This window comes from Micrasema longulum, unplaced genomic scaffold (genome assembly GCF_059751315.1).
Source record: "Micrasema longulum isolate JH-2025_06_02 unplaced genomic scaffold, ASM5975131v1 h1tg000120l, whole genome shotgun sequence".
Lineage (NCBI taxonomy): Eukaryota > Metazoa > Arthropoda > Insecta > Trichoptera > Brachycentridae > Micrasema > Micrasema longulum.
Window position 1 is genome coordinate 164,926 of NW_028277326.1, and position 9,379 is coordinate 174,304.

Consider the following 9,379-nt stretch of genomic DNA (forward strand, 5'->3'; position numbering starts at 1 on the left):
ATACAATTCTATTCATTTTTATTTATTTATACATTACTAAGAAAATATATTTTATACATTCTATATTATATATATCATATATATATTGTACAATATGGTGGGTGCACATATATGATAAGTCACAGTATTTGGCGGTTAATTTTTTAATCCAAAGTGAAAACGTCGGAATCTCGAACGTAGTTTCTCTATTTACTATCAAAACTTTCGAGGCATAAACACTAAGTTAAATACATTGAAATGTAATCTTTCTACAGGATGTAAATACGATTTTCTTTTTTTTACCAAAACCTAGCTATCTGACAATATCATGTCAACCAAACTAGGACTAACTGAGTATAATATATTTCGTTGTGATCGTTCAGTATCTTCAAATAAAAATCGAGGCGGTTGTAAATAAATTTTATTCTTGTTACACCGTTGAGTCTTCTAGCAATATTGCAGATCAAATTAGATTATGTGTTTCAGTTGGTTCCAAAAAAAATATTATTGGTTGTGTTTATATTCCACCTTCTTCGTCTATTGATACTTACAAGGCTCCCACAGAATTGGTAGAGCGAGTTTCTACTGATGCAGCTTCTGTGCTGATATGTGGAGATTATAATTTGCCTAAAGTATCTTGGATTAATTATGGAGGTGGAGTTAAAACACAAAGCCCCAAACCCCTCAAACAGCGGTGGTAGTAAATTCATTTGCTTACATGAACATGTATCAATTAAATTTCGTAAAAAATTGTTCAGGATACTGTCTATATTTGATTTTCAGTTCTATACCTAACATTTCTGTATTAGAATCTATTGATCCTTTGTTGCCCATCGACAACTATCACCCACCACTTGATTTAAATGTTACGCATGCCTTTAATATTGGCTCACTTAAGTCTAACGATAATGCGCATTATAAGTTTGATAAAGGTGATTATGATGGGTTTAACCTATATTTCTTGTCTTATGACTGGAGCACTATTTTTTCTTATACTGCTATTAATGAGGCTCTAATTAACTTTAACCAATGTTTAAATGAAGCAATAAATATGTTCATCCCCAAAGCTAACTTTATCCGACCAAAGTTTCCAAAATGGTTCAGTCCGTATTTAAAAAAAATAATATTTGAAAAAAAAAAGAAATCACAAATTATATAAATCAACTGGCAACCTATAAATTACCAAATATTTTCCCAATTGAGAGAAATGGTAAAAGCAGAGACAAGAATCTGTTACAGTGTCTTTATTAGCAATACTGAGCAGATGATAAACGATGGCCGAAAAAGTTTTGGAGGTTTGTTTCGGATAAGCGTAGCGATCACCATATACCGTCAATTATGTTCCTCAATGACGGACGAGCAACTAATGGTGCCGACATTGCTAATCTTTTTGCAACTCATTTTTCATCCATTTTTGCAAATAATAATTCCTTATGCTGCGCTATCCCATTACAATATTCAAATACTATAGATTAAAACAGTTGCACAATTTCTAATAATGATGTTTTCCGTTCTATGAACAAATTAACTAATAAAAAGACCACTGGGCCTGATGGTATTCCAGATTTATTATTAAAAAATTGTAGCAACACTCTCTCTAAACCTATTTCATTCATGTTTAATCTTTCTCTGTCATCTGGTGAGTTTCCATCCTTATGGAAGAAAAGTTATATAAGGCCTATTTTTAAATCAGGCGATAAATCTGATGTTAGCAATTATAGGTATATTTCAACATTATCTTGTATCCCTAAAATGTTTGAAGCTATAATTAATAGCAAAATCACGCCCATGTTTAAGAATATACTGATCGATGAACAGCATGGATTTAGATCTGCCAGATCAACCACCTCTAACCTGATAGATTATACCCAGGTTATTGTCAAAGCACTCGAAAATGGTCAGCAGATTGACGTTTTTTATACAGATTTTTCTAAGGCATTTGACAAAGTAGATCATAAAATTCTCATCTATAAATTACATTCCTTGGGAATAAGAGATCCATTACTCTCATTTATTAAATCGTATCTAACTGGTAGGACACAAAATGTTCGGATAAATAACTATTTGTCAACCAGTATTGATGTTACATCGGTTGTACCTCAGGGTGCTCATTTGGCACCCCTGCTTTTCAATTTGTTTATTAATGATGTTGCTAAATCATTCTCTTACTCTCGTTTTTGGCTCTTCGCGGACGACAGCAAAATTCTCAAAATAATTCAAACTTTACAAGACTGTTTTTTTCTTCAATCAGACATTAACTCTTTTAACCGATGGTGTAAAGTCAATAAATTAGAACTAAATATTAAAACATGCAAAATAATGTCATTTCATAGAACAAAACAACCAATTTCCTTCGAGTACCTATTAGAAAACTCCAAAATTGATGTAGTCAAGTCCATCAGAGATTTAGGAGTTGTTTTGGACTATAAACTGACATACAACGAGCATATAGATAATACAGTAAATAAATCACTGAAATTACTTGGCTTCATTAACAGAATATCCTCTGATTTTACTCATGTCCGTACAATAAAAACTCTTTATTGCTCAACTGTTCACCCTCTTCTAGAATATGCCTCCGTGGTCTGGTCTCCATTCTATGTCAATCGCATAAATCGCATTGAATCAGTCCAACATCGCTTGCTTCGAAATATAGCGTGGATGCTCGGACTACAGAGAGATAATTATTCTTATGCTGAAATAGAGTCAATGTTTAATATTTCTAGTCTACAAAAACGTAGAACTAATATTGACTCCATATATAAGTTCGGCATACTAAATGGTATAATCGATGTTCCATCATTACTGGGACAAGTAAAATTCAATATTCCGACTCGTAGATTGAGAAACAATGAAGTACTGTTCATCGATCAGCATATAACAAATTATGGCCTAAATTCTCCAATGACCCGCCTTTGTCGTATTGTTAACTCAAGACAAGATCTGGACTTTTTTGGTTTAAGTTTACAACGATTTAAACGAGCACTAAATAAATAGTCCAGATCTTGTCTCGATGTCCCTTATGTTTGTCAATGCTTCTTTCTTTTTTTTTTATTTTTAATGTTTTAAACTATTCTTTTATTGTAATATTTAAACCTTATAAATTGTATACATGAACAATGTCTGTTAATAAATAAATAAATAAATATGACGCAGGACCCCATTTTGTTTGTTATTGGATTGCAATGATGAGGGCACATATGAGCTTGCTGTGTGAACTGGCTATATGATGATAGACCCCATTGTATGTGGAGTTTTGAAGGGTGATGAGCGCACATATGAGCTTTCTGTGTGAAACAGCTATATGATGAAATATCCCACCTTGTGCAATGTTGGAATACAATGGTGAGCGCACATATGAGCTTGCTGTGTGAACTGGCTATATGATGCTATCTCCCATTGTAAGTGTAGTTTTGATAGATGGTGTGCGCACATATGAGCTTACTGTGTGAAACAGCTATATGATGGCCCATCTAGTAATCACCAGAACTGAAATGTTATTAGAACAGCACTGTGTTCTGTGTCGCTAATGGGTGGCCGTTAGTGGTGTTATTCTGGTTACTTTTCAGTACCCCTTCTTATTTTTCTAGTTGAACTAATTATTTTGTTTGCTTTATGTTGTGAGGTCACAATCAAGATGCAGGATGGCCGAGTATAACGATGGCAACCCCGTCAGGATGGCAACACTCAGACACTTCCGCCACCCCTAGAGTTAGTAGCCTGAAGCTCTGCCCTCTCTCTCTCCTCCTGCAGAACTCACCGTGTACGCATCGTTGTTGTGTTGCTCCGTACTTATTTTCTCTTGGTGTAATAAACTATGTTTTAAGAACTGCGAGTTTTATTAATTGGGATAGATCCTCTTAATGTTTACAATATGCTTCGACGCGCGAATCTTGGGATGTAGCGTGGGAAGAATGAATGTACCTATTTTTTGTATCAAACCTACCCCTCCAAAAGACCAAAACTTGTATTAAATAAATCCATACGCAGTCCTTTGGAGGATGAATTAGAAATGTAATCTCTCGTGGTTACTACATCCCTCTGACGTAATACTTAGTTTCAATATGCACAGTAGCTTTCAAATGTAACAGTAAAATGGTTTTATTAATGTCTTTTAAATAAAAAAATGAATATACAACATCTTTGGGTCTTTTCAATTGATCTGTTGGACTCCGAATATTTATTCTCTGTGTGCTACACTACATCAGCACATAGCACCGAACACGTCGAACCTTAGCGGCTGCCACAGACAAAGCAGAGATAATGTAGAACTATGAGACAAAGTAAAGAATGACTACAGCTGAAAATTTTAGCATACTTAAGGGGCATGTATACCAACATAATAATAAAAAAAGACAATCAGACTCTCCAAACCCACGAAATTTACAAATTCACGTTATTTTCTGAACACACCTCGTACAACCGATTTTTTTATTTTTTTATTTGTGTTCACATATAATTGATGGACAATATCTAAACATAACAAACTGTTAACAAATTACAACAGGGATGGAGAATACCTTCTTTAAGGTAATTTGTTGTAATTTGTTAGTCTTAACAACTCCCGAGGGGGTGAAATCCAGTCTTTTGCCTACAAACATTTGGACAAACTCAAATATTGTAATAACAAACTGTGATTATTGTACCAATGTCATATGTATTGTTTATTGTTTGTGAACCATTATACATAAAATAAAATAAATCAATGTTATGAACTAACCTAAAGCATAAACGAACAAGTTCCATACTATCCCATTCACTAAATATTAACTTACCCACTCCATTTGAACATCGCATACAACCATTTCAGCTCCCAAAGTGCTCAGTATAAATACTATATAAATCCTTTCAGCCGTGTATTTCAACATTTTATATTCAACTAAAAAACATGGCAATCGTGTGCCATTCATAATATTTATATACTATTCACAACCTTTAGAGGTACAAGTTTCTAACCCATATTCTGATAAAATTATTATTAAAATCGCTAAGACGCGTATGTAAGAATTACGTTTCTGTCCATGTTTGAGCATCCATATTTTTTTATAGATGCATATGCAACACATAAAAAAACAAAGTATAACTGAATCAGTAATGATGAATTCATAATTGTACACACTAATATACAACTTAACTTATTTAACCTCTGCGACTTAACTTTCTTGTCCTTATTATCATCATCATTCCATTTCCGCTCCTAACGGTGCATAGGGCGCTGCATTGGTACACCAAACGCAGCGTATCTTAATCATTTTTGTTGCTTGAAGGTAAGATGATCAGTCTTACGCTTCAGGTACCATTCCAGGGACTATTTAATTTACAAACAATGAAAAACAATACATAATACAAAGAAATATTTAATTAATAAAAAAAGACACTACTTGTTCATCATCAATGAAATGTAAACACTTATTAAATAAAATACATTTTACAACAGAGATGAAGAACACTTCAGAGAAGTCAATATAGAAGTCTAGGCATCTACATGGCTTATGACCTGTCATTGGCTGGTTTAAGTGGCCACTTTACACACTGTAACATTCACCATTCTGCCCATATTTGAACATCTATATTCCTTCAATTCTTTCATCTGTTGATGTTAGTGAAGTTAAAAAGCTGAAACCTTTATTAATGCGGGTGAGATTCATCTAATTGAATTATTTCACCTACATACTAGGCAACGCCTGAAATTTCTATACTTCTTCATGGACCAGGTGGATTTATCAACAATATTTTAAGTTTGTCTAAATTTTTGTAGACAAGGAATGGGTTCAACTCCCTGGGGAGCTGTTAACATTAGCATATTACAACAGAAATGAAGAACATTTAAGAGAAGGCAATATAGAAGTCTAGGCATCTTCAGGGCTTATGATCTGTCGTTGGCTGGTTTAAGTGCCCACTTTACACACTGTGTAACATTCGTACTTGAATGTTTTTCATCTCTGTTGTAATATGTTAATGTAAACAGCTCCCCAGGGAGTTGCATCCAGTCTTTGTCTACAAATTTTGGACAAACTCAAAATATTGTTGACTTATAAAATACATATTTAAATAAAATTAACAACTTAATTTTGTTTTTAAACACTATTTTTTTTCCACCGACCAGTTTCAAAGCAAACAAGCTTCTTCTTCAAGGTTTACGTAACTAATGACCTGTCAATGGCTGGTTAAAGTGGCCACTTTACACTCTGTGTAACATTCACTATTCTGCCAATATTCGAACATCTATATTCCTTCAATTATTTCATCTGTTGATGTTTGTGAAGTTAAAAGGCTGAAACCTTTATTTATACACCTGACTTCTTGAAATTATACTTGACGGTAGAGTGACTAGACTTTCAAAATCCACTCACAAAAATATTTTCCCTCTCTTTTGAAATAAATTGATTGTAATTTTTCATTTGTATTTTTTTTTAATGCATTAGTGGGTTTTGTAAATATCCCATTAGACACATTATATTAAATGTGATGGTTTTGTGCTCATAATAATTATTATTTTTTATTTTATGTTATATTATGCGGTGTATCCGCTAATTTAAAATACAATAGGTCATTATTTGCTAATGGCCCTTTCTTGCCATGCGATGTACCCTTCATTCGCTTTACTGTAACACATTAGTTCCAAAACAGCGGTCCGTAAGCACCGAGATATAATATACAGAGACCCATACAAATCCGAGCTAAAAAGTCGTCCCTAAAGGAAAGGGAATGACCAGCGGAGGGAGCAAGTATCGTCATGTCATATGATGTCGACTTTGACAAGAAAAACAAGTAGTACAGTAAAAAGCGCGGACTGTTTACATCGGTCTACTGTAAGTTCTATTCAGTGTGTCGCTCCCTTCCGCATACGCGTCACCTTTGTTTATCGTTTCACTACACGCCGGGCTAACTGAGCAAGACAGAGACAAGAGATAGCTTACGACTAGTAACATATGATCAAACATTTTTCAACAATAAAATACAAAACGATTAAGATGAAAACATTGCTTACCGGTGAAAGTACCGCTTTTTTTATCTTTTCCGGATCGATTTGTGCAGTATCATTGCGTACATATCGAACCATAATCAGCAGAACAACGTAAGCGACAACAGTGTTACTTTATTGCCTGCACAAGCGTTAGAAACATCATTGCTCTATAAAATTCACCTGCCGCATTTTAGAATATTTATTTATATTTATTAAAAGAAAACAACAGCCATTATAACAAAAATGTACATTTTTTACAAATAAACTAAAATTATAGGCCAATTTTAGTTTTTTGTATATTACTTCGCATCATTTCACTCGTAAAAAAATTAAAATATGTGTCTTTTAGCCTTTAAAATTGTTGCATATTATTTTTGAGCTAAGCAAAAAACGCCACCAAAAAAAAGCCTGTCAGCCACTATCTTAAAAACGGAAGGTATTTTTACAATTAATTATCTGATCCGAAGAAATTAGACATTATTTTTAAAAAGAGATGGGGCTCATGATGGTGGGAATCCAGAACTGAGATGATTCTTATTTAAAATAATGAAATCGATAATTGACAGCCCTGCTCTGCTTGAACTAATTTAAATTCGAATAGCTGGTAGGTGCACTAGAAGTAAGGAATTATTTTTTTGCAACAATTGCACCCAGGATACATAGGTATGGAAATGAATTAGAACAAATATTCGATATTTTCAATACAAATTCTGTTCATGAGTTAAAACGAATTCTCACTCGTTATTTATTAGAAAAATAATGGATTTATTTTTAAATATGATATTAATTTAACTTTGTTTCCTGGAATACGTGATTTTTATTTCTTTATTCAACATGTTAGACATAATTTAAATTGTACATAGGTGGATTTATTGCCAAATGGAAACTTCTTCCAACCAACTGATGATGATGATTTCACTAAATAAAGGTATTATTTAGTTAATTCAATTTAAGTTTTTTATTTTTTTTTATTTTATTGTTCAAAAAACTTATATTTTTTTAAATACTTATGTTGTATTATTTTTTTAATTATTATTATCTAGTTATTCTTAACTTTACTGTGTCATATTTATATTTAGAACATAAGATTTTCTCACGGTTATTGTTATATTTTATTTAGAGATGTTATGTTTCTTTTTTACTTTTTGTTTTTGTATTATATCTTCACAATTTTTTTTAGTTTTAATTATTCTATTATTTCATACTATGTACTACATGTTTATTGTGCACTGCTGTGATTATTTCTGTAAATTATTATTTTTTGTAAAAGGTTCTTTGAACCGTTGATGTATAAATAAATAATATAAATAAATAAATAAATTACTGGATTAGACATTACACTTATCAAAAACTTTTCTATATCATCAAAAATATTAGCTTCCGGTTTTTACATAAATTTAATTGCATTTGAAAAGTTGTGTTGAAACCAGGAAGCTATTTGTTAATCTTTATTCGTGGTACTACATGCCAGCAACTGTGCACAAAATACTTGTGCACAGTAGTGAAGTAATTAAACTTTCCTGGTTCCGATCGGTCAACTGTCGGAAGAAGCACAGGAATAAGGACTGTCGCAGATTTCGGGAGCACAATAAGAGAAAAGTATCCTGTATTGCCACGAATAAAGATTTAAAGACTATGCTCTTAGTCACATCTGATCTTTTAATTAATTCCCTCAGAGAGATTCCCAAAAAAAGTGAAGAAGTTTTGAAATTGATTGTACCACTTTCAATACCTCTTTCTCAGGTATTGAGTAATTTACCTCAAAATGAGGGCGATTACTCGATACCAGATTCGTCAGAATCGGAGAGTGACGAGTACGACTAATAATATTTTAATAATAACTTTTTCTTAATATTATTTATTTGTACTTATATATTTGTATTGTGTATTTTACTGATGTTTTTTGTGATTCGTTTAATTTAAGTCTTTATCTCCTAGCCTACATTCTCTTCAATCCGTGCCTCATGTCTGAGGAAGGTGATTACGCCTGACTCCAGGCATGGCTCGTCTGTGGACAGTCTCCCACCATCTGGAACGGTCTTGTGCTCTTCTATAGGCATTCGTCAGTGATGATTCTGATAACTCAGCGACTGTGCCGCTCCATCTTGTCGGATGACGTCCACGCGACCTTGTCCCTTCGACACTTCCCAGGAGAATAGTTTTCTCCAAACTTTCAGAGTCCCCCTGGAAATATGCCCAAAGAACTGCAGAATTCTTTTCTCGCACATGGATATCAGTCTTTCTCCTGTGCCCAGTTCATGGAGAATAGATGCATTCGTACGTCTGGTCGTCCACGGAGTCCGCAGCACTCGCCGCCAACACCACATCTCGATGGTTTCGATTTTTTTCTTTTCGGATTCCCTCAGTGTCCAACACTCCACACCGTACATGAACATGAGAAAACCAAGGCCTTCACCAGTCTCTTTTTGGTGT